The sequence below is a fragment of the Thamnophis elegans genome, chromosome 3, assembly GCF_009769535.1.
Source record: "Thamnophis elegans isolate rThaEle1 chromosome 3, rThaEle1.pri, whole genome shotgun sequence".
NCBI lineage: Eukaryota > Metazoa > Chordata > Lepidosauria > Squamata > Colubridae > Thamnophis > Thamnophis elegans.
Window position 1 is genome coordinate 116,550,396 of NC_045543.1, and position 23,954 is coordinate 116,574,349.

Genomic DNA, 23,954 nt, shown 5'->3' on the forward strand with positions numbered 1-23,954 from the left:
CCTCTACCTAGGATCAAACTCACAACCTCTTGATTGTGAGGCGAGAGCTCCACCTCTAGGCCACAGCAGTCCAGTATAATATTAGACAGTCTATGTATTAACTGTCTATATATTAAGTTCATAGCGTAGTGTCTTCCTCCATCTCAATTTTAGGAATCCATCTGTTATATTAATCTAGGGCTGGGTGTACAAGTCTTCAAAACTGGTGTTGCATCCACCACCCCAAGTTCCTTAAAGAAAATAAACAGAATAAGAGTATTGGAAGGGCCCTTGGAGGTCATCTAGTTTAATCCCCTGCTCAAGCAGGAAACCCTATAGCTTTTCAGAGTAATGATTGTCCTCTAGTGTTGAAACACCCACAATTTCTGTAGGCAACTGATTAATTGTTCTAACTGAATTGTTCTAACTGTCAGGAAATTGCTCCTTAGTTCTAGGTTGGTTCTCTCGATTAGCTTTCATCTATTGCTGCTTGTCCTGTCTTCAAGGTGGGAAGGCAGGACAAGGACAAATATATCATTCTCCCTACATGTGCTTTCTTGCTTTTCTTGGAAGTGTAACTTCAATGACTGAAGTTATTCTATGTCATCTCTTTGTCTACCACTACTTGAGGTTGGTCTAAGAGACTGCTAATCTCAGATCGCTTCTTTCTTTTGTTCTCAGACACAATTCATGTAGTGCTATCTAGGTTCCTGAAGTTATAAGGAATCCTGGAAATAACTTCGGAGAAAATATTCAGAAACTGTTACAAAAACAAAAGATACAGATGCATTCCTTGAGCCCTGGGGAAAGTATTTGGAAGAGATTCAGACTGGCCCCTCCCTGACTCCCTGGGTCTAAGAGGAGAGGAAGGGAAAATGCAGACTTGCAGGATTCTGTTATATCATTAACTCAATCAAGTATTCTTCTATTTTTCTTATGGAGTCTGTTTCCTGATCTGTAAACCTGTAAGGGCTGACAGCAAGAATGGTTAATGATATAAAAATGCTGGGTGCAACTAGGCAATCAAAGGCCCACACCTTGTCACACGGATAACAATAAACTGAAATCATAATTATTTACATTAATCAATTCTGAAATCCATTGAATAATTGGAGCCATATGTTTATTTTTCCAATACTGTACAATAAGTCTTTTGACTTGTAAGTTCATGTTTTTTTTGTCCAGAAGTCAACTCCCATGAAATAGCAAATATTACCTCATGGTGCCGTCGGCCAGACAGTGTCGGCTAGCAACCCCCAGGAGAGAGCCTTCTCTGTGGGAGCACCTTCCCTCTGGAATGAGCTGCCACTGGAGCTTCGTATAATCCCCGACCTCCGATCCTTCTGATGCGCCCTAAAAAGTTGGCTTTACCAGCAAGCCAGCCTGGCCTGGACAAAATAAAATAAATGATTGATCATTGTTAATTTTAATTGAATTTTTAAAATGTTATTGTTAATCTTAATTGGGTTTGTTTTTTGGATACTCTATCTAATTTTTTAAAAACTTTTGTAATATGTGTTTTTTTTTTAATGTTGTACGCCGCCCTGAGTCCTTTGGGAGAAGGGTGGCATATAAATCCAATAAACAAACAAACAAACAAACAAATATTAAATCTCAGAGGAGATAATATATGCTTCTTACCGAAACAGAATAATAGATTTAAATAAAGTGTACATTTCATTGCATCTCTGACCACATCAATGCAATAAATTCATCTCAAAAATATTTCTTGTTGAAAAGGATGCCACTTAAAAATCTACAGAAAGTTTTGGAGTTTTTGAACCTCTTTGTCACGGTTCCGATTGAGGCCAGGAATGCTTTGCGAGTTGATATTCTTTTTATTGATTAAATAAAACATACAAGCAAAAAAAACAAAAAAAACAAACCCAAGAGGCAAAAGTAAAATATACATAGTCAAAGGATAGTGAAAAATAAAATAAAATAAAAAAGTCTAAAAAATTATAGAGTGCTCCCCAAAAGTTCATTTTCCTATCTCATCTTTTCTATATTTTTCAGCGCCCCACTTTTATACATTTGTATTTTTTTGTGTTTAAATAATGAAAACAAAGAAAAAAAATCCATCCCTCCTTTGCATGATGTTTATAGAATATGTATTAGCCTTATGAGGTAAATCAGGCAGGATGCATGTTCAAATGAGATATTCTTCTAATTCTCTTGCTGTCTCGCAAGGTCTCGCAAGGTCTCCCAAGGTCATTCCCACATGCCATCACTATAAGTGAAAAAGGGATCGGTGTGCTCAATCACTCACCATTTTGACATGTACTTCCTGCCAGTAGTATATCACTAAGCATTACCTATCTGTGCAATGTACTTCAAATGAATCTTTAAGTTATAGCTTTACAACCTGCTTAACTAATTATCGCTCAGGTCAAATTCCCATTGTTAGGTACATTCACATTGAGACAGAACGCTTCTCCTTAAAATACCTTTAAAGTGGTTTAGACTGGCGAGTCCTTCAAATGGAACCATTATGAGGCAATATTCTTTAAATCTGAAGAACAGATTTACCTTGGTCTGTAAATCTGTAGCCTGAATAGATTTACAAGAGCACCCTATGAATTGAGCAACCTCTGTACTTCCATAAAACTGTATGCTATGTGCTATTATAAAATTTCAAACAATGTGGAGTTGACTTGGGAGATATTCTCTCCCCCTCCACATTTAAAAAGAAGGGGGGGGGTAGCTGGGTGGAGATTTGCTTTTTTAAATCCTATAAAACTGCTATTCTAATACATAGAAAGGTTAATACAAATCTTGTTATTGATATGCAGCTCTTAGACACGTTTAGTGTTTAATGTAAGTTGCAACAATTTACAAGGATTTTAATACTTTTTATATTAAATCCATATGTAGCTTCAGAGTGGGGATATCCTGTATAGGGAAACAAACTTAAGCAAAAGTTTTAAAACAACATTTGCCTTAACAACTTTTATCCATGTATTCTTCAGGCATCTGTCCCTCCAGTATGCACAGGTGTATTAGTGTACCTAAACCTTTTTACAAGATAAAGAAGATAGAATTTTATCTGTCTCCATGCTCTGCTAATCACCAAGAATTATTGTGTAATAAACAGTCTTGATGATAAGATAAACAGTCCTCATGTTAAGAACTAGGGTTTACAAACAGGCGGCCTTAGGTCATATGTGGCCTTGTTTATCCTCCACATCACTTCTAAAAGTTGCCACTGAATTGTATCTATTTAAATTACAAAAGGGAGTGTGTATGTTGTATGTATATATACAGCATATATATAATACACATAGGTGTATGTATGTATACACACACACCACAGCGTGTATGTGCATGTGTGTGTGTCTCTCTGTGTGTATATATGTATATGTGTGTGTGTGTGTGTGTGTGTGTGTGTGTATGTATGTTATAGTATGTATTGTGTCACAACCCCTGTATGACCAAATATGGGAGGGAGCATACTGCTTCCTTTTTCTGTCTTTCGACTCACCCTAGGAGCCATCCAGGCAGAAAGCCATTTTTTATGTTGCCTTTGTACATTTGTGTTGCATTTGTGCTGATAAATAAATAAAGGGAGACGAGTATAGATCTATTTCAAGCTATTTAGCTCTCATCAGATAGATTCGATTCCCAGTAAGGTATGGCTAGCTGATGAGAGCTAAATAGCTTGAAATAGATCTATACTAGTCTCCCTTTATTTATTTATCAGCACAAATACAACACACACACACACACACAAACACACACACACACACACAGCCTTGTTATGTTGCCTTGTTACATTTGTGTTGCATTTGTGCTGATAAATAAATAAAGGGAGACTAGTATAGATCTATTTCAATATATATATAGGTCTTGTTGTATTCAGGCCTTTGATGTAAGGGAGGAGGGCGATGCCATTGTCCTGTTCTGTGTCTTGGTTAGACTTATGTGGCTTAATATGTCGATGACACTTTTGTGATTTGGCCACATGGGAAAGAAAAACGGGACAACTTCCTCAACATCTCAACAGCCTACACCCCCACATACAATTCACCATGGGAAATAGAAGCAAACAACCAACTTCCCTTTCTGGACATCCTAATCTACAAAAAACCCAATGGCTCCCTAGGACACACCATCTACCAGAAAAAAAACCAGACCAACCACTACTTGAACGGACAAATCCCATCACCACCCTGCAACAGATCAACTCGCAGCCAAGACATCCAATACATACATACATACATACGCTGTGATATATCTAACCCTAGATTTGAATATTTGAAAAGTAAGATTTTGAGGGGGTGAAAGTGATGGCAGTGTTTGAAAGTGTCCTAATTCCCAGATAATGCATGTATAATCTCTTAAATCCCTTCTTTCCCAAATACTCTTGAATATGAAAGCTGTCCTAGATCAATTAAACTGTATTTCAAAGTGCTGAACTTAGAAGATATATGTGTATTCAACTAATCAATATTTCAAGTGGAATTATTTAGGCATTATGGAGATTCTCAGTCATCCAAGTCATGGTTGTCCCAAATGTGGCTTTTCAAGAGGCAACTGGACTTTCTGTTTTTTCTCTGAAGATGTTTCGCTTCTCATCCAAGAAATCAGAGCTGAAGAAGATGATGATGGATGATTCTTGGATGATGATGATAGGTGATTCCATTAGTTCTGCTCCAGGGATCCTACCAACATGAAACCAAAGCTGTGGATACTTGGGAAGAACTGGATTGTAAAATTATTGGAGCATTAATGTTTTGCCATCACAGCTAGCAAGAACTTTTCCAATGCAATGCAACAAAAGAGGGTGACTCGATGTTTCAGAGTGGTTTAGCGAGGTTTCAGTGGTTTCTTTTTAGCAACTGTTCTTATTTGCGGATAACCAAATAAGTACAATAAGTTTGGAATAGCAGAGATAGAAAGTGTTAGCAGTTAATGTTATTTCCCTTTTGCCTAGAGTGCCATGGGCTCAAAGAGATTTTTGTTCATGGAAGTCCAAGCATTGTTTGACTTGTGTTCCCTGCCTATTTGCCGCATTATGTTAGCAAAAATGAAGACAATTGCAGGTCAGCTTCCAACTGCTTATTTATTATTTAAATGTCTACAACTGCGCACTTTCCAATGTTTCTGGATGGCACACAAGCTTTATGTTAAAAAAAGCACAAGAAAAATCCCAGTCATGTTGGGAAGGGGAAAAAAACCTAAACACATTACATAAGAACATCACACAACAACATAATTCATCCCACATAGATGCCATCCTAGTGCAGATCCTGGAGAAAAAGCTAGATCTTAAGGCTCTTCTGAAGGATAGAAAGATCAAAGTTGTTCAGATCTCAGGGGCAATTGTTTTCCAGAGGGCACATGTAGCGACAAGACATGTCCCATAGGATGGCACTGCTTAACAGGCAGGACCCGAATCATGCAGTCTCTATTGGATCTTAAAGATGGATAGAAAAAAAAATGGAGAAAGACAGTCCCTAAAACATCCAGGCTATATGCTCACAATGATGATAGATGATAAACAACACTTTGAATTGGTACCTGGAAACTCACATTAGTCCAGTATGGGTTGCCAAAACTGTAATAAATGGAATAATTATGTCTCATCTTTTTTAAATATTGGAGGCAATGTTATAAAGTTCAACAATTCTGGAAGATGATTTATTGTAGAATGAAACAAATCTTAAAGTTGGAATTCTTTTTCCTGGAACCTTTGTTTCAGTTATTAAACCTTACATCCCTACAAAGTATACAGAGTTGCTGCTAAAAGCTGTCTGTATAATAAATAACTTTGTTATACAATAAAAAACTTAGTCTTTATTGTAAATCACATATAATTCTCTCTTTAGAAGAATAGCAAACAAACTTAGGCATATACATGACTGTAAAAAAATAACTTTGCATTTTAGAAATAAGTCAAACTTTAATGAAGCTTGGAATCATTCATGAATTATAATTCTATATGTGAATTCATACTGTATTCAGAATTTGCAATTCTCTTAATGTAGGGATTTAATGTATTAGTTTTTGCCTGAATTGTTAAAGACTATAATATTTTATATCAGGTAGAAACTCTTGCTAATTGTTATTATTCTTATTATGCTGACTGCCCTTGTTAATTATTGAGCATTGACTTATAAAAATGATTTTGATCACTTGCTTAGCAACACTAACTTAATGTTACTTCAGATTTTTTATTCCATTTAATATAGTTTATAAATTCCTTTTTTTCTTTCTTTTTTGCTGTTTTATGTTTTTGAATGGCGAGAGGGGGGGAAAGGACATAAGGAAGAAAGAAAAGAAGAAAGAAAGGAAAAGAAAGAAAGAGGAAAGAAAGAAGGAAGGAAATAAATAAAAGAAAAGAAAAGCTTAGGGTAGCTCACATAACAAAGGTTATTTAATGAGAGACTGGGAAGTGGATGTTGTAAAAATGCTTTCCAGTTATTACAATAGCGGTTTGAAGAATCTAGGCTTACTTTGGCAACTTGGACTAATATAATATAATAACGGGGGTGGTGATTTGTGCATTAGCAGAAGTGTAATTCATAAATCTCAGGAAATCAAGATTGCCCTGGCCACACAACACATAGTGTTACAACCTTTGCTGGGAATTTAGAGGCTGGGGAGGTGCAGGGCAGTGATGTTAGCAGCAAGAGCGGTATGTTTCATGAACCTACCTATGCCTGTTTCCACTTATGATTAAGGATGCTTTCCTATCACCAGCACTGAAATAATTCAGCTGTGAGTTCAATCAGTTCCTTTAAGTGAAGTGTGAGGTATCAATTTGTCTTCCATGTCAGGCAGTTGATCTTCTCATTTTCCATAATGTGGGATGCTTCATTTAGATTTTCTCTCTCAGGTAACAAAAACTGGTTTCTTCCAGCCTGTCATAGAAGCTAGACATTAGGAATATGTAATGTGCAATACACAAGCCGGTTCACACACCCACAGCTTTATTCACTTATGATTTGACCTTCAATTTCCTTCTTTCAGGAGGAAACCAAGTTTTCCTAAGTTTGGTTTGAATTTCACAAGAAACTTGCAAAATCTCATGGTAACTTCTCTGCGACCAATTACTGTATTTTTTCAGACTATAAGATGCACTGGAGTATAAGACACACCATGATTTTGAAAAGGAAAATTAAAAGTTTTTGCACTCTGCAGGCTTCCCAAACCCTCTGCATGCCTCGTTTTTTTTTTGCAAAAAAAAAAAAGGGCCATGCAGAGCTTTGGTAGGCTTGTAGTGTGGTCTTGGGGACTTGGGGGGGGGGGGGGAAATGAGCAAAGAATGGGCAATTTTTCACAAAAACAGGCCTTTTTTGCCAAAAAAAAAAGGGGGGGGCATGCAGAGCTTTGGGAGTGCTTGTAAAGTGCTCTGGGGGCTGGGGTGGAGGGCAAAAATGAGCAAAAACAGGTCTTTTTTTTACTCATTTTTATTCTCCCCAGCCCCCAGGAGCACTTTGCAAATCTCCCAAGCCCTCTGCACATCCATTTTGCAAAGAAGGAGGGGTTTCGGTTGGCCAAAAATGCTGTATTCAGTGTATAAGACCAGATTTTCACCCTCTTTTTTTGGGGGGGGAAGGTGCATCTTATACTCCAAAAATACAGTACCTCCAGCAATCTTTATTAATTAATCCTAAATGTCAACTCCCCCCCAAAAAAACTGTGGGGAAGTGGCAGGGTAAGTAGACCTTGTTTATTTTTCACTGGTCCCGTTTTGCACGGAGGCTGTATGTGTAATTACTACCATGTGACCTGACTGCTGATGGGGTTCATCATTCATCAGCAGCCATGCAGCATCACTGGACAAAGTAGGCTTCCTCCTACCTTGATGGTGACTCAAGCCCAACGGCTGTTCTTTCTTCCCGCAGACTGTGGGGCAGGCAGTTTAATGGAGCGCGCAGAGCCTCCACCCTAGAAACAAACAAGACCATCATGGGGGGTGGGAGCCCCATTTGTGGTTGCCAGTTCATGCACGACCAGTACTCATTGACAGGCAGCCTCACAGGCTTTGTTTTCCAGGTTCAATAATAAACATACATAAAAATGATAACATCTGTTTTTTAACTTTTTTTTTTTTGCAGTGAATGCAGTTGCTTTTCTCTCCCTTGTCCAAACAAATTAAAACCATAGATCAGGGAATTGTGATTTGTATATTCTATTTTAAGAGCTTTTTTAAAAAAGCAAAAAACAACAAAAAGATGTCAAGGAAGGTTGCATAATGTTCGAAATCACCCACTGTAGCATTAATCCACTATTGTTTTATTCAACTTTTACAGTTCATGCAAAGGTTATGTAACGACGAAGTAGTACCCTGGGTCTGTGCCATAATCATTCTTCAAGGGATTTGTTAAAATGCCTCTGCTGCGAGAAGTCAAACATTAGCTAGTCACTTTCATCAAGATTCAATACAATGGCTCTTTAGAAGAAGAGAGGCTATGCAGGATGGATGTGTGGCAGACAAATTAGAGACAGGTTATGCTTTTAATGCATGCATATTACCACCCTGGTTTTCCATAGCATTTATAGTCATTTCCCCCCAGGGCTTTCACTTGTGCATTTTTAAAGGGAAATGTTCACCCTGCACAATTTCATAGTGCGCAAGTGTTTATACAGACTCAATTCTGACAATATGCTTATTGAGAATTGCTAATGCCCTGTGAGGGTCCGTATAAGAAATAGGAACAGGCCCAAAGGCGTCCTTGTAGCTGAGAATTGGATCTCAACCAGGCTGTCCTGGGGATCTGGCATATTAACTACAGAATCACATTTCAAATACAATATAAAGACTTGATTTTAGAGGGTGTATGTGTGTGAACTTTTCAATTCTGGTGTGGCATGTTATGGCCAGATCAGACTTTTGTGGCCTTTTTTTTTTTTTTAACAAGTCACGGTTAAAAAAAAATTGACTTACTGATTTAATCAGCCAATGCCTCCCAATAAACTCAGCAGGTCCAAAGAGGGACACAGATATGGAAGATGAAACTTCTCTCTGCAGTGGATGCAAGATATTGTAGTCAGTGCCATCTGTAACAACTTCCTATGATGCTTAAAGACAATATATATGATGATACGTGCAGATACCATGATTTGTGCTTGCATTAGACATTTGGCTGAAGGCTGTAGGTTGTAGCATACGCATTATTACATATGTCATCAATGCCCCCTACTCCTCCTGTGAGATCCAGGTTGGTCCTCTTAGAACAGGGGTGTCAAACTGGCGGCACGTGAGCTGTATATATCACATGCAGGCCGTGCCCACCCCAACTCCGCAAAGAGAAAAAAAAGGTCACAAACATCATGTGACAGCAACATGACGCCATGAGTTTGACACTCGTGTCTTAGAAAAATTAGATGGCAAAAATTTATGTGTCCCATTTCTTTAGTTACAGTGCCTGGAAACTATAAGGGCTGCATATGGAGAAACTAGCTGCAACTCAAGCCTAGCAAGATGGAGTAGTTGCCGATTTTTTCCATTGTCTTGGTAAATTCAGGAACAGAAAGATCTTTTCACTGGAAGAAAGATGAGGTGACTAATAACCATAGGTGATTGCATCATCTCCTTGTATCTGTGTGTTGTGGACCGCCAGTGGCCACCATAGCTGGCAGCAGAGTTGGACAGTGAGGAGGTTGGGGAGGAACATGGACCAGTCCTGGAGTCTAGGGAAGGCTCTGATGAGGGCTTTGTGTTGGAGGCAGAGAGGGGACCAGAGCCGTATGCCAGTTATCAGCTGCCTTCAGTGTCAGACATCAGTGAGGCAGACGAACAGCTAGAGCCCATTCCCAGTGTGCGCATGTGCAGTGTTGCCAGATGAAGGGAACAGCTAAAAAACAGGGGTCGACGTGGGAGCAAGGCCACAGGTGGACAATGAATGGCCCCTCCCAAAAGAAATAAAGAGGAGTGAAAGGAAAGTGGAGTTTTCAGGAGACAATTAGTTCGCTTAATTGGTTCGTGACTCTCGAGACTCCTTGCCAAGTTTTGTAGATATCGGCCTGTCAGTCCTCCAAGCCAGATAAGGTCTGTGACTATAAATCCTCTCTTGAAAGACTTTGCTGGATGTGAATGAGCAGAATTAACAGTAAATTAATAAAAGAGGCTTTTGTTGGGACAAGGAGTTTGCTTCATGCTCTCGGGAAGCCTGGGTCAGAACACAGTGATCTGCTTCATGCCTTGTGCCAATATCTCTGTGTCTGTGTCTCATCTACCCTTATGTTCATTAAAGGAGTCTTTCTGTTTAAGAAACAAATGGAACTTCCTGTTTCACTCTTGTGCTTCCCCTTCATGTTCTCATGATATAGTTTAAATATGAGGCTTCTGTATGCAATATATTCCCCAGTCTACTTCATGTATAAAGAATTCCTACTAGCATTTAGCGTCAAATGATGCTTCTGAAAGCGTCCGTGATGCTCCAGCTGCTCCGCGGAGCATCGCGCAGGTGTCGTACATGCCATGCGCATGCGCGGAAGCGCCAAAAGCTTAAAGCACAGATAAGGAGCTTGGGCAGGTGGGTGGGCCCTCTGGAGCACCATACCGGAACGGTACCCAGTGCTCCGGGCAGGATCCGGTACTGCTTGCAACCCACCACTGATTTAGTCACAGCTGAGCGAAGGCCATACTCTATTTCTAAGGCAAATATGTTGTGACACCCCCTCCCCTTTCTAATGGGGCTTTCTGCTACTTATTACTTAGTATTCTTTTTACACTCTGCATATGTTCAGGAGCACACAATTTGCTGAATTCAAATCTCCAAGAATAATTTATACCACAACACGAAAAAGAGCAAACAGTTTTGGTTTCCGTAATTTGTCTAATTATAAAGAATGGACTTTTAATTTATGATCCTTTTTTAGTCGCCCAGGTGTGAGATCTGCTGTAAACAGCCTTTCTCTATGTTAGTCATCATCATCAAACCACAGAAGCAGCTTCTGTTCCCAGCCTCCAGATGGGGATTGAAAAATGGAAAGAATTCTGAGGCAGAAGACTTGGCTCCATTCAGTCACATCGATTAGAAAACGGCAAATGTAACAGAGCTAACTTTTCACATTGTGAAGTAATAAACATGTATCAACCAAAGATGATAAAATCAAACATTTATGTGTCCCATTTATTTATTTACAGTGCCTAGAAACCATAAGGGCTGCATATGGAGAAACCAGCTGCAACTCAAGCTTAGCAAGACAGAGTGGTTGTGGCTTTTTGCCCCCTCAGGGTCAAGAAAGTTGACATCTCTGACCTGGGATGGGGTAACACTCCCATATTCAGATTTGGTGTGCAATGGGAAGGGGGTGGGGACTAATGGCTCCTGTTGCAAGAGCAGTTAACACCTGGAGTTGGCTTTGTATATATTTATCTTGTATGCCAATTATTCCTATTGCTGGACTGGGAGGCCTTGCTCACAGTTACCCATCACTAATCATCTTCTGTTTGAATTACCCTGTTTCCCTGAAAATAAGACCTCTCAATTGGGATTTTGAGAGTATGTGCTAAAATAAGCCCTCCCTCCCCCAAAATAATCCCTCCCCTAAAATATTTAACTGCATGTGCAGCCAGTCCCTGCCATTTCGTGTGTGTGTGGGAAACATGCCCCACACAACTCACATGCACCTGGCATCCACGCGGAACAGCCTTGCAGAGGCCGCTCCCGCCAAACCCAAGCTACGGTGCCCCTTCTCTTAGTGGTGGCCACAAAAAGAGCAGCAGGCCCAGGGACACTAGGGCTGGCAAGAATGTGCCAGAAACAGAGACAGAACTTCCAGCCCCCTCTGGATCAGCTGATCCATGGGCTGTGGGCAAAGGTTAAGGGACCTCCTGTACCTCAAAATAATAAGACCTCCCCAAAATAAGGCCAAGCACTTATTTCGGGGGTCAAAAGACAGGCTCTTATTTTCAGGGAATCATGGTACTGCTGTGTGCTATACAAGGGGCATTCCTTGGAGACCTTTCGGAAGCTGGTTCAGAAATTGTAATGGGCTGTGTGAATGACCTTGGGGAATGAGGGGCAGAGGTTCTGCCTAGGAAACAATCAGACAAGAGAGACTGGAACCCCCAATGGATTGACAGTCGGATAAAGAAACTTGGGGAAAACCCACCCTAATTGGTCAAAGGTTAAAAGCAGCAGTGAGATGTTTGTGTCTTCAGATTTGCAAAATTCTGTTAACGTAGCCTTACAATAAAATACAATTGTGTTTTCTGTGTGGTCTACTTGACAAGGCTGATAGCAATTTTACAAGTCTCAAAATTTAGATCTCCCACTGTCTCTTTTTACAGACTGATAAGTTAGGTAGGATCTTTCTGAGTTTCTCTGAGTCTGTTGTGCAGCTGCAGGTGTCCTCCCTATCAGATAATTCTCTAGGTACATCTTTCTCCCCCGCATCTTTCCCAATTCCATCATATTGTCTCAGCCCTTTGGGACAGCCTCCCACCTGAAATCCCTTCCCTTTTAGTTTTCAGAAGGCTGTGAAGATCTAGAATTCCCTCAAGCTTTGGGCTAGGATGAGGGTTTATTTGTGAGTCTGTTTGGTCCAGGGCCTGAAGACAGGCACCTTCGTTTTTAACCATGTTTTATGGATTGTTATGAACTGCCTAGTTATTGTAATTATTTATTATTAAATTAATTGGTTGTCCATCTTACCACAGGGAAACCCTGAGTAGCTGTTGTATGAGATGGGTGGCCATATAAGTAGTACAATTAAAATAAATTTACTTAAAATTGCCTGACCAAATTGTTGGAAACCTTCTGTGCATTGTTAAAAACCAACCACCCCATTTTTTTTCTTGATTTGCTGATGGCTAGGTTTGTCCGCCAGAGATGGCCAAAAAAGTCATAATGGTACTAACTGCATGATCAAAGCCAGTGGTGGAATCCTGCCAGTTTAACAACCGGTTCAGGGTGATCTCACGCTTTGCGCATGCACTCTCTCCATATGCATGCACAGTTTTAAGAATACTTACCTTCTGCATTACTGGTGGGGAGTAACCCAGCTGAGGCGCAGCAATCCGCTCTCCCGCGCAAATGAGCTGAGAAGATATAGGTCAATACAGCGCAGGGGGGAGGCCCCACCTGATTGTTGGAGCGAACTGGTAGCTCCCAGCTGATCGTCGGAGCTACCAGTTCACCCGAACCAGTCTGAACCGGCAGAATCCCATCCCTGATCAAAGCCCTACCCTTTTTTACATGTTATAATATGTTGCAGTCATGGATAAAAACAGGGAATTTGTGCAGTTGTAGCTGCCATCTTGACTGTTATAACCTTTCCTGCAGTTGCCAATGTTCAATCATCAGTGGGTCAGGTGGAACTGATCTGGAAACAAAACAATTTGATATTTTCATTAAAGATTTTGCCAATGATAATTGCCATGCATATAATTTCTGAATGAGAAAATGAGACCTACGCACGCTTCCAGAAACAGTTTATGATTGGTGAAATAAGTTACCATTAAACAAGATTGTTGCTATACAGTGGAAATGGGGGTCACTTTAAAAGCCTAAGGGGGAATTATTACTACTTCCATTCAAGCCAGATCTGTTCCACATGGGCATGCTTCCATAATAAGAAGTACAACTTTTAATGACTTTGCGTAATCCTCATTCATTCTCATCAACAAACCATCTGTTCCTAAATGGTAATTTCTACTCCAGCAATTTTATGCTGCAGCACTGAACTTCAATATTTAGATTGAAGTAGAACTACTAGATTTGATCTGGATTTCCCTAAAGGCAGTAAAAAGATACTATAAACTCTGACCTTGGCTGCCATCTACTGGTTGTCTGGATGTTTGCAGTCCATATCTCATATCTCTAAGGCACGAGTGTCAAACTTGATCATGTCAAGGGCTGAATTGTGATCTATTGCTATGTTTTTTTGCCTTTGCGTAGCCGGGGTGGGCGTGACCTGCCTGTGATGTATCTGGCTCGTGTGCCGCCAGTTTGACAGGCCTTCTCTAAGACTTAAGCCATTCCTTATTGGCAAATAATTGGCATTAATTGAAAACCTTCTAATAAATAAAAGACACAAATCAGCATGCCAGGTTAATAAAGCACCCTCAGTATTTTGGGAAACCTAAAAATAACATCATAGAAATATCCTGTGGGACTGGATTTTTTTTAAAAAAATTTAAAAATTTTTTTTTTAAAAAAAATTATTATTATTATTATATCAATAAATAAAATTACATTAAGTTAATAAAAAACTTACATGCATATAACTATGTAATAATGATATAATGTTACATTTTAAAAGGAAACAAACCTGGATAATTTTATCATGAAGAATAACAAAATTATAGTCAAGTTGTTAAGAGCTTCAGTGGCACAGTGGTTAGAGTGTAGTACTGCAGGTTACTTCTGCTGACTGCTGCAATTTAGCAGTTCAAATCCCACCAGGCTCAAAGTTGCCTTCCATCTTTCAGAAGTGGGTAAAATGAGGATCCAGATTGTTGGGGGCAGTGTGCTAACTCTGTAAACTGCTTAGAGAGGACTGTAAAGCGATATATAAGACTAGGTGCTATTGATATTGTTTAAAAATTTTTTTTTTGCCCATGTATTGAAATAAAACCCCTTCCAAAAGACACACTCAAATATTGGCAAACAACTTCTATCAAGAATCTGTTACTGCAAATTAGGTATAGATTTGCAGCACTTCAAAGCATGTACTAATTATTTGAGTTAGCCTATGCAAGAAACATTCTCAAGCCTTGGTTTGTTGATAGATGTCAAATTCCGGAGACAGAATTTGTATGCAAAGGTTTAGGCACCAAAGTCAAATGGGATCTTTTATAGTGAATCCCTTAATGAGTATAAAGGATGATACAACCTCGACATATGACAAACCAAAATATTGCAATTCTTTTTGCAGATTTGAATACATGCTTACTATTTATGTGCAGTTGTTTGGGGTTTCAAAAAAGAAAACTGTAAATATGACAGATGCAAAGGTTTGGACAGTCTTTCAGTCAGGCTTTGTAGCAACCCCTTTGGCAAAAACCACAGCTTTCAAACATTTTTTAGGGGAGAAAAGTGGCTGCTATTTCTTTCATTGGCATTCCCCTCCCCTCACAGTCTTCTTGCTGGATCTAGCTGAAATACATTCTCAGCATCTTTGCATGCACTGCAATGGTGGGTTCTGGATCCTGTTGCAACCGGTATGGTGCAATGGGGCTGGGCGTCCACCACATGAATGCATGCAGCACACGCGCACACACATGCAGCATGCGCATGCGTAGTTACTGCCCGCGATGCCTCTGTGACGCTCCAGTTGCTCGCTGTATGCTCAAATACAGGTAAGGAGTGCGGGCGGGAGGGTGAGTCCTCTGGAGCACCATACCGGAACGGTACCTGGTGCTCCCATCAGGCACCGGTACGCCCGTACCAGTCGTATCCCACCACTCATGCACTGTATGTTTGAGATCTCCTCACAGATTTTCATTAATATTCAAATATTGGGAATGGGAAAATCATTCCAAAGTTTTATTTTTTCCCTGTAAAGACTTCACGGGCAATTTGAAAGTTTGTTTCAAAATCACCGTCTTGATGAAATATTCAATCTCTTTCCAGTTTGTTCAGTTTATATGGGTTATTATCTTGAAACCAAAAGAAAGAAAAATCTGCTAGAATTGTCCCAAAATTAGTCAGAATAACACATGAAAATCCACATGTCACTGCAAATGACCTGAAAAATTTAATGACAATGGATTAGATATTCACAAGTGCAGGATAAAATATTACTTACTCTGATGATCTGCATGGAAGAATTCTTAGCAGAAAGCTTTTTTTTTTGATCCCATACAAACACTATCATAATATGCAAAATGACATCTCAGCTCTGGCTCCGAACTTACATTCTCAGGCATGCTACTTCTGAAGACTGCTTGGGATGAGATGTTTGGACTGTTAAATATACCTGGCTCTCCTTATAATTGTACAACAGCCAGAGCTGTTGCTTAACTTTGATTCTGCCTTGGTTGAGCAGATGCTGGGCACAGTGCCTTCTGGGGTTTTATACATACTCTTAGGTAAGCTCTCTGTAACAATTGTAGTACCGTATATACTCGAGTATAAGCCGAGTTTTTCAGCCCACTTTTTGGGCTGAAAAAAGCCGCCTCGGCTTATACTCGAGTCTACAACTGGATCCGGCAGTGCTGTTGCCTGTTGGAGGAGGAGGAGGCGAACCAGCCTGCCACCGCCGGCCACCGCCAGCCCCGCCGCTCTTCCCGCCCCCTTCCAAGCCCCACAGTCCAGCGGACGCAGCAGAAGCAGCCCCGGGGCTCCGCTGCATTTTCTGGACGGGGTCTCGCAGGAAGGAATCCCCTCTCCAAGGGATCCCCGTCCAGAAAATGCGGGGAGCGGCAGCGGAGCCCTGGGGCTGCTTCTGCTCCGTCCGCTCCTCTCTGTTCTCCTGTCGCCAGCTGGTGGGGCTGACCCTGATCCATAAACACTGCCGAATTCAGCCTCGGATCTTTGTCGGGACCTCTTTCTGGTCCGCCTCTGAAGTCCATATTCTCCATAGTCTCTCGAACTGCTCCCCCCCACCTCCAGTTTCTTCCTAGTTTGATCCCACGCGCTGCTGACCTAGGAACCGCATACCTCCCAGCAGTTTTTTCAGGCTGCTCCCAGATGGGAAGGGAGGGGGATTGTAAACCCCTTCCACACCCTGGCTCCTCCTCTTCCAGAGTTCGGGCTCTCTTTCTTTCTTTCTTGAAAGAGAAGCCCAAATTAGCCAAAGGGGGGAAAGCGAGCGAGCGAGCGAAGCAGTGGGAGGGGGAAAGGTCCCTGTGAAGCCCTGCGGCCAAGGAGCGCTGCCTGCTTTTTAAGAAAACCTGGAAGGGGAAGAGGGCGGGTTTTTTCCCCCTCCCTTTTTCTTTTCGTTCCCGTGGCTCAGCCTCTCCTTTCCTTGGGGCCGTCACGTTTACTGTTTGCAGTTCCTTTCTTCGTATAAAAACCCCTCTGGCTCCAACGGGACCTCTTCCAAGAATACCGGGCGCAAAACTGCGCTCAGTTTCTGAAAGGTGGCCACGATCCCAGTGGAAAGGCGTTATTCCCCTCAGTTGTGAGGGCAATGCTGCTCGCGACTTTCCCCTAAATGTTGGAGAAAACTTTTCGCCGCTGTCCTCCTCGGCTCATTTGGGAAGGACGATTGTAACAGGTTGAGATTTCCTTTCAAAACAAAACAAAACCAACCCTCCCCCGGTCCCAATGTTTCAAACAACCCCCTTTCCTGCTGGGAAGAGCCCAGCCAACCCCCCGTCCCTTCCCATTCAAAAGGGAAGCTCGTATCACCTTCTAGAGAAAGTGGCAAATGCCCTCCGTGACTTCCTTGGTTTCTCTCCGGGCTCTGCTCTTCGGCATTGCCCTTGGGGAAAACTGCCGCGGTTTGTTTCTGTGAATATATTAACAGGCACGCGGAAAGCAACTAAGCCAAGGAGCGTACGTAGTCCAGCCAAGGGAGTCTAGTTTCCTGGGGTCCCTTGCTCGCTCGCTTTCCCCCCTTTGGCTAATTTGGGCTTCTCTTTCAAAGAAAGAAAAAAAGAAAGAAAGAAAGAGAGCCTGAACTCTGGAAGAGGAGGAGCCAGGGTGTAGAAGGGGTTTACAATCCCCTCCCTTCCCATCTGGGAGCAGCCTGAAAAACTGCTGCCGCGCCACACCTGCGCCCCAAACAGAGCTGGGTCCAATCAGCCTTTTTTCCCCCTTTTTATGCCCTGTCTCAGACGTGCGGGCGCGCATGCTGTGAACTTGCCCACTTAGACGTCGAGGTTGCCGCGTGCACTCTTGTATTTTCCCCTTCCTCTTACGTGCCCCCCTTGGTGCAGCGGGCTAACGCTGGTGAAAGGAGTGGGGTGGACACAACTGGTAAATTATAAACCACAGATTTTAATCCTATTTAATTTTTAATGGTATCAAATTTAGCTATAAAGAAGAGAGAAAGAAAGAGGGAGTGTGTGCACAGGAGTGTGGATTTTCTAAAAATCCCATTGAATCCAGAGGAGGGGAGAGAGAGAGAAAGAGGGAGTGTGTGCACAGGAGTGTGGATTTCTAAAAACCCCATTGAATCCAGAGGAGGGAAGAAAGAAATAAAGAAAGAAAGAAAGAAGAAGTGTGTGCACAGGAGTGGGGATTTTCTAAAAATCCCATTGAATCCAGAGGAGGGAAGAGAGAAAGAAAGAAGGAGTGTATGAGCGTGGGAGATTTCCTAAACCCCATTGAATCCAGAGGGAAGAAAGAAAGAAAGAAAGAGGGAGTGTGTGCACAGGAGTGTGGATTTTCTAAAAACCCCATTGAATCCAGAGGAGGGAAGAAAGAAAGAAAGAAGAAGTGTGTGCACAGGAGTGGGGATTTTCTAAAATCCCATTGAATCCAGAGGAGGGAAGAGAGAAAGAAAGAAGGAGTGTATGAGGGTGGGAGATTTCCTAAACCCCATTGAATCCAGAGGAGGGAAGAAAGAAAGAAAGAAAGAAAGAAAGAAGAAAGAAAGAAAGAAAGAAAGAAAGAAAAGAAAGAAAGAAAGAAAGAAAGAAAGAGGAAGTGTGTGCACAGGAGTGGGGATTTTCTAAAAATCTTCTCTTATGTTTTAGCTTGGTTGCTGAATGAGCTAAGGTTTTTGTACATTTAAAGTTATTGTTGATACCATATTGTTTTTATTGACCCTCTTTTCCACTTACAGAGCTAGTTATTTATTTATAAATAAATAATATTTATTTATTCAAAAACATTATTGGTATCTATTTTTATTTTTGAAATTTACCGGTAGCTGCTGCATTTCCCACCCTAGGCTTATACTCGAGTCAATAACTTTTCCAGCTTTTTGGGGTAAAATTAGGTGCCTCGGCTTATATTCGGGTATTACTCGAGTATATACGGTAACAATCACTATAATAAACAGCTGTCTGTATACGGTATTACGTATCAACACCAACTCTCCTTTAGCTTCGTCTGGTATACTCTGGGCCCATAACCAGTGTTAGGCAAGCTCCCTGCTGGGAGAGCCAGTACGTTCAGAGAAGCGTTGTGAGAGTTGTGTTGGAGAACACACAAACCAGGATACAGACACTGCAGTTTAAATAGGCTTTTACTTTTGTGGAAATAGAGGTATCAGAATCCATCAAACAGTCCAAGTCATACAAGGATAAGTCAGTCAGTCATCAATGTCTTTCAGTTAAGGGATAATCCAAATAACATAGTTCAGTATCATACAATCAGCCCAATACACAAAATTTGCTAGCAGTTGCAAAACTTACAATAGCTCACGGCACTTCCAGATCAGCCCAGCATCTAACAAACAGAGAGAGCTAACAGTCATTCTGGCTCCCTCTTAAGGCTGATTGAAGAAAACAGCAACCAATCACATTTTGCAGTATGATTTAAAGAAACAGGTACAACATTGTTACATGATTTATATATTGCCAACCCAACTGTTAGATTATATTCCTAACACATACAGTCCTGGAGCTGCCCTGTTTACTTTCCCTCCAATCCCCCTAACACTCCCAGGCTCTTTCTCTTTTTTAACACTCAGGAATGTCTGCAGGGGAGATTTTTTTAAAAAAAGTCTTAGTTGTTGCCCTGACTAGCATGTAAAAAGGGCCCAGGGCTCTGATTGTGCAATTACAGGTAGCCTTTGACTGAGAGCCAGGGTGGGCTTCAAAAGTTTTAGCAAAGGGTTTTCTGCCCGGTTGCTGGGTGGGCATGACCATGGTGGGCATGGCCTCCTACACCACGGTAGGAGGAGGCCTTTCTTCGAGCTTCCAGGAAGGCAGAAACGATCTCCCTAGGCTCCAGAGGCCTTCTGGAACCTGGAAACAGGCCTGTTTCCGGCCTTCCTGAACTTCTGGTAGGCCTGTTTTTCACCCTCCCTGAGCCTCCATGTGCATCCTTACCTGTATCCAAAATGGGCCACGTGGGGACTCCTGGGAGGGGTGGGCAGGGCCAGCCGAGAGTGGGATTTGGGGGTTCTCTGAACTGCACAGAATCTTAGAGTCTCCATACACTTTCTGGTTATCTAGGAAGTTAACTAGAATACAATTTGAAGGGAATGGAGACAGCCCACAAGATCTCTCTTCTTATTAATAAGTTTGTTCAAAAGGGCACATCTTTGACACATCTTTGAGTGCTGTCTGGGAGTGCTTTCTATAAGCAAAGTTGTGCCAAGAAAAGGAATAAAAGGTCCTCTACACTGATGATTTTGATTGAATTTGTTTTGTTGTAAATGGTAAATCGCCAGCCACCTGCCTTTCAGCTATTCAGTTTTTTGATTGTGTAAGAAAAAATGCCCTATGTACTCTGTATTGGTAATGAATCTGTCTTTAGAAGAAGAAACACAATGAGATGTAATGCCTCACGCATGAATATTCAAGAAAGAATATGACTCAATCAGTAATGAAAGCAATGGACAATATTCTCTTAATTGTTCCCAGAAGGTTCAATACAATTCTGTTCTAGTCTCTAGACACACTTTAAAAATGAAATTAAATCAAGTTGACTCTCTGCCCTGTGTACTTTGCAAATAATCACCTCCTTGAAAATATATCGACACCATTTCCTTGCTGGTTTCCTGTCCTTATTCTTCGCAAAAAAAAAAAGAAAAAGAAAAAAGAAAAAAACCTCGACACAAAAGCATGATAATGTTAAGAAAAGAAAAAGAGTAGAAAAAATTATCAATGCCCCACAAAATTGTCTTCAAACTGTTTTCTCTTCAGTGGCTTTGGTATCGATTTTTTGTTGCATGAATGAATCTGTCATCTCCTAACAGGGTTTTGGCGGATGATATGGGAACTTTGCAATATCAAAAACTGTTTTGTTGTGCAAAATTTGATTTCAGAAGAGAGAGGTCTGAGAGGGTCTAAGCATATAGAAATAAATAGAATCTAGAGAGGTTTCAACAGTGCTAGAGTGTATAAATGCTGGGTTCTAGAAGTCAAGGCTATTGGGGAATTGATATAGATGTTGCTTTGGTGGGGTAATTAGGCCAAATCCTGATTTCCATGCTTTCTCAGTCATTGCTTTCAATGGACAACAAATGATGGAGAAAAAAACATGTTGACATGGGATAGACTGAGAAAAGTGAGGCTGAGTTAGAAGGAACATTCTTTCCTCTTGAAAAAAGGCTAAATGTATCTTAATAGAATAAGATTCAAACTCTGAGTATCTTGACTAGCCTTTATGAATGTCAAGGGAGAATTAGCAATGTGTCAGGAAAGAACAGGAGCTGAATATGCAAGTATTAGGAGGAACTAGAACTCAGGTAAGCAACTATAAAGTTTTTTTTTTCTTAGCAGGGATAGATTAAAAATATGAGAACAGATACATTGCTTTTATTCTTTAAACGTAGATAAAGGTAAAGGTTCCCCTCGCACATATGTGCTAGTTGTTCCCGACTCTAGGGGGCTGTGCTCATCTCCGTTTCAGAACTAAAGAGCCACCGCTGTCCGAAGTTGTCTCCGTGGTCATATGGCTGGCATGACTAAATGTCGAAAGTGCATGGAACACTGTTACCTTCCCACCAAGGTGGTTCCTATTTTTCTACTTGCATTTTTTACATGCTTTTGAACTGCTAGGTTGGCAGAAGCTGGGACAACTAACGGGAGCTCACTCCGTTATGCGGTACTAGGGAATCAAACTGCTGAACTGCCAATCTTTCTGATCGACAGACTCAGCGTCTTAGCCACTGAGAGCTTATTAAAATATAATATATAGGTATTCTGTTTTTTTTCTTCTTAACCTATTGTCTATGAAGAAAAAAGGACACAAAGTCTGAACCCCAAATTTGTCTAAGAAATGGAAACGATATTTTGAAAGCTTCACATGAGGAATAGTTCTAATTGGTTTACATAGATTTTTTGAAAACCTTAAAAACATCCATTTTTACTAGTTTAGATTCTAAAATAGCTTCAAGGAAGTAATTTTTCAGACTTTTGCAAAAAGGATGCTTGTTAAATAGCCACTCCTGTTATTCTATTGAAAAACATTTTCAATTAACTACTTAACCTGCTGATATAACAGCAAATATAAGCAGTGGATATAATAACAGTTGAAGTCATAAAGGGTTTTTGGGAAAGATGTGTGTTATTTCTATAGTTGCAAACCATGGCCCTTAGCCTATGGTGTGCAGGTCCATTAGTAGGCAGTACACGGAAGCATAGGAGATAATGTAATAGTGATATAATCAATCTTTTCATTTGTTAAGTCCCACTGCTTGGCCAACTGCTGACAAATCCAATATATTCATGAGTGAACATAAATTATTAGACATAGCTACATTTTAAATACACCTTGATATATCACTTCAATATCCGTTAGACATAGATTGTGTTTTAGTTGTAAATATAGCTTGATTTTGTGGTAGTTCAGGTGATATTATAGTGGTCTGCATAAAGAAAAAAGCATTGAGAAGTGCTGCTCTGAATCTTTCTTATTCTTATATGGAGCATATATATTTTAAGTTTTAATGAACAATAGTTATTTGGCAAGCAATATGAATGTTTGATTTTTCATTTTCTCAATATCACAGAGTCACAGAAGGATGGTTCATTTATCAAACTATACAGGAAGTAATGATTTATAATGAACACCTTTGGATTTTAAATAGTTTTATTAGCTTGGCCATAAATTAGTTAGCAGAGAAGTGAGGGGCTATAAATTAGGAACAAATTGATCTCAAGAAAAAGAATATCTTGCATGTAACTTATCACTAAAGTTAAAATACAGCCAAATGTCTTGTTGTACTTTGCTAATTTAGGTTTGAAGACCATCATGTTACCTAGAGATTGCAAGCTTTTTGGGCAGTGAGTTAAGAGACACTAGCAATGGGAGACGTAAGCAGACCCAGGAACTGAGTATTGTTTGCAAAGGGAAGGGATCTGGAGTTCGTCCATACAAAGCTCTTGGCTTTGCTTAATTAAAGAAATTAATGCATAGTATCTCAGCACTGATCTCTGCTGCTGATCTGGTTTTTCCATTGGTGGGATGATTTATGTCTTTGCTCTCTCCTCTTGCTATCTCAGTCAGCAGCCACTGTACTGGGTGTGACTTATCACACATAAGCAAATCTGAACCTCATCAAAGAATGTGCTAGATTCTCCACCTCAGCCTCAGAATCAGCAGTTTCCATAAAAAGTTTCCCCAATGTAATGCCTATGCTGTGAAAGAAACTCCTGGTTGAAGTTGCTAGTCCCTAGTGACCAACCTTTGGAGGTTGATGGCATCCAAACTCTTCTGGAGGAGTTGCAGAGAAAGATTGTTCACCATTTTATGATTGGTTTATTGTTAATCCTGTTATTTAGTGATCAATGCTGTACTGCTATTTGTTTAATGCTGTTTAATGCTGTTTGTAGTTCTTTGTATATTGTGGGATTTTTGTAATGAAGTCTTGTAAGGTACTGTTGAAAGAAATGTCCTTCTGGGTTCAGCCAAGTGGGGAAAAAGACACTGGAGGCTGCTTGGAAAGATGGTTTAATGGTGAACAGTATCACATAGCTTGAGTTCCTGAACAGAAAAGGTGATCACATGCTTCAATGTTGAGTGAGGAAGAAGAGAAGGAGAAGGGGCTTGCTGGGTTTTTTATAATCTGTTTAGCCCCACCTCTCTGTTTCCTGTTCCTGTGTAAGAAATGTATCCTGATTGGTTGTCAGACTCCCATGGAGCTATGCAGGGGCAACTCTCTAGGCTGTGTTTTGAGTCCCAAGTTTGGTTGAGTTCTCAGATGCCATGTGGTGAGTTTGGGTAAAGAGCTATTACTATCATGCCTTAATCCCATCACCCTGGAGCTGAAGGGGAGAACTCTTTATTATGTAGAATAGACTGGCTTGGACATCTTAGCGGCCCATTGACAAAGGGGGATGGGCAGGAAGCTGCAGGGAGCTACTTTGTCTTTAACACATGTTTCTTCCTTTTCACATCCAGGGAAATATAATATTCTGCCTTTTCAATATTTCCTAGGATGTTTCATTTTTTTTAGGAGAGGGCTGGGTGCTAACTTTCTACAGTACCATTAATCTTATAGCATTA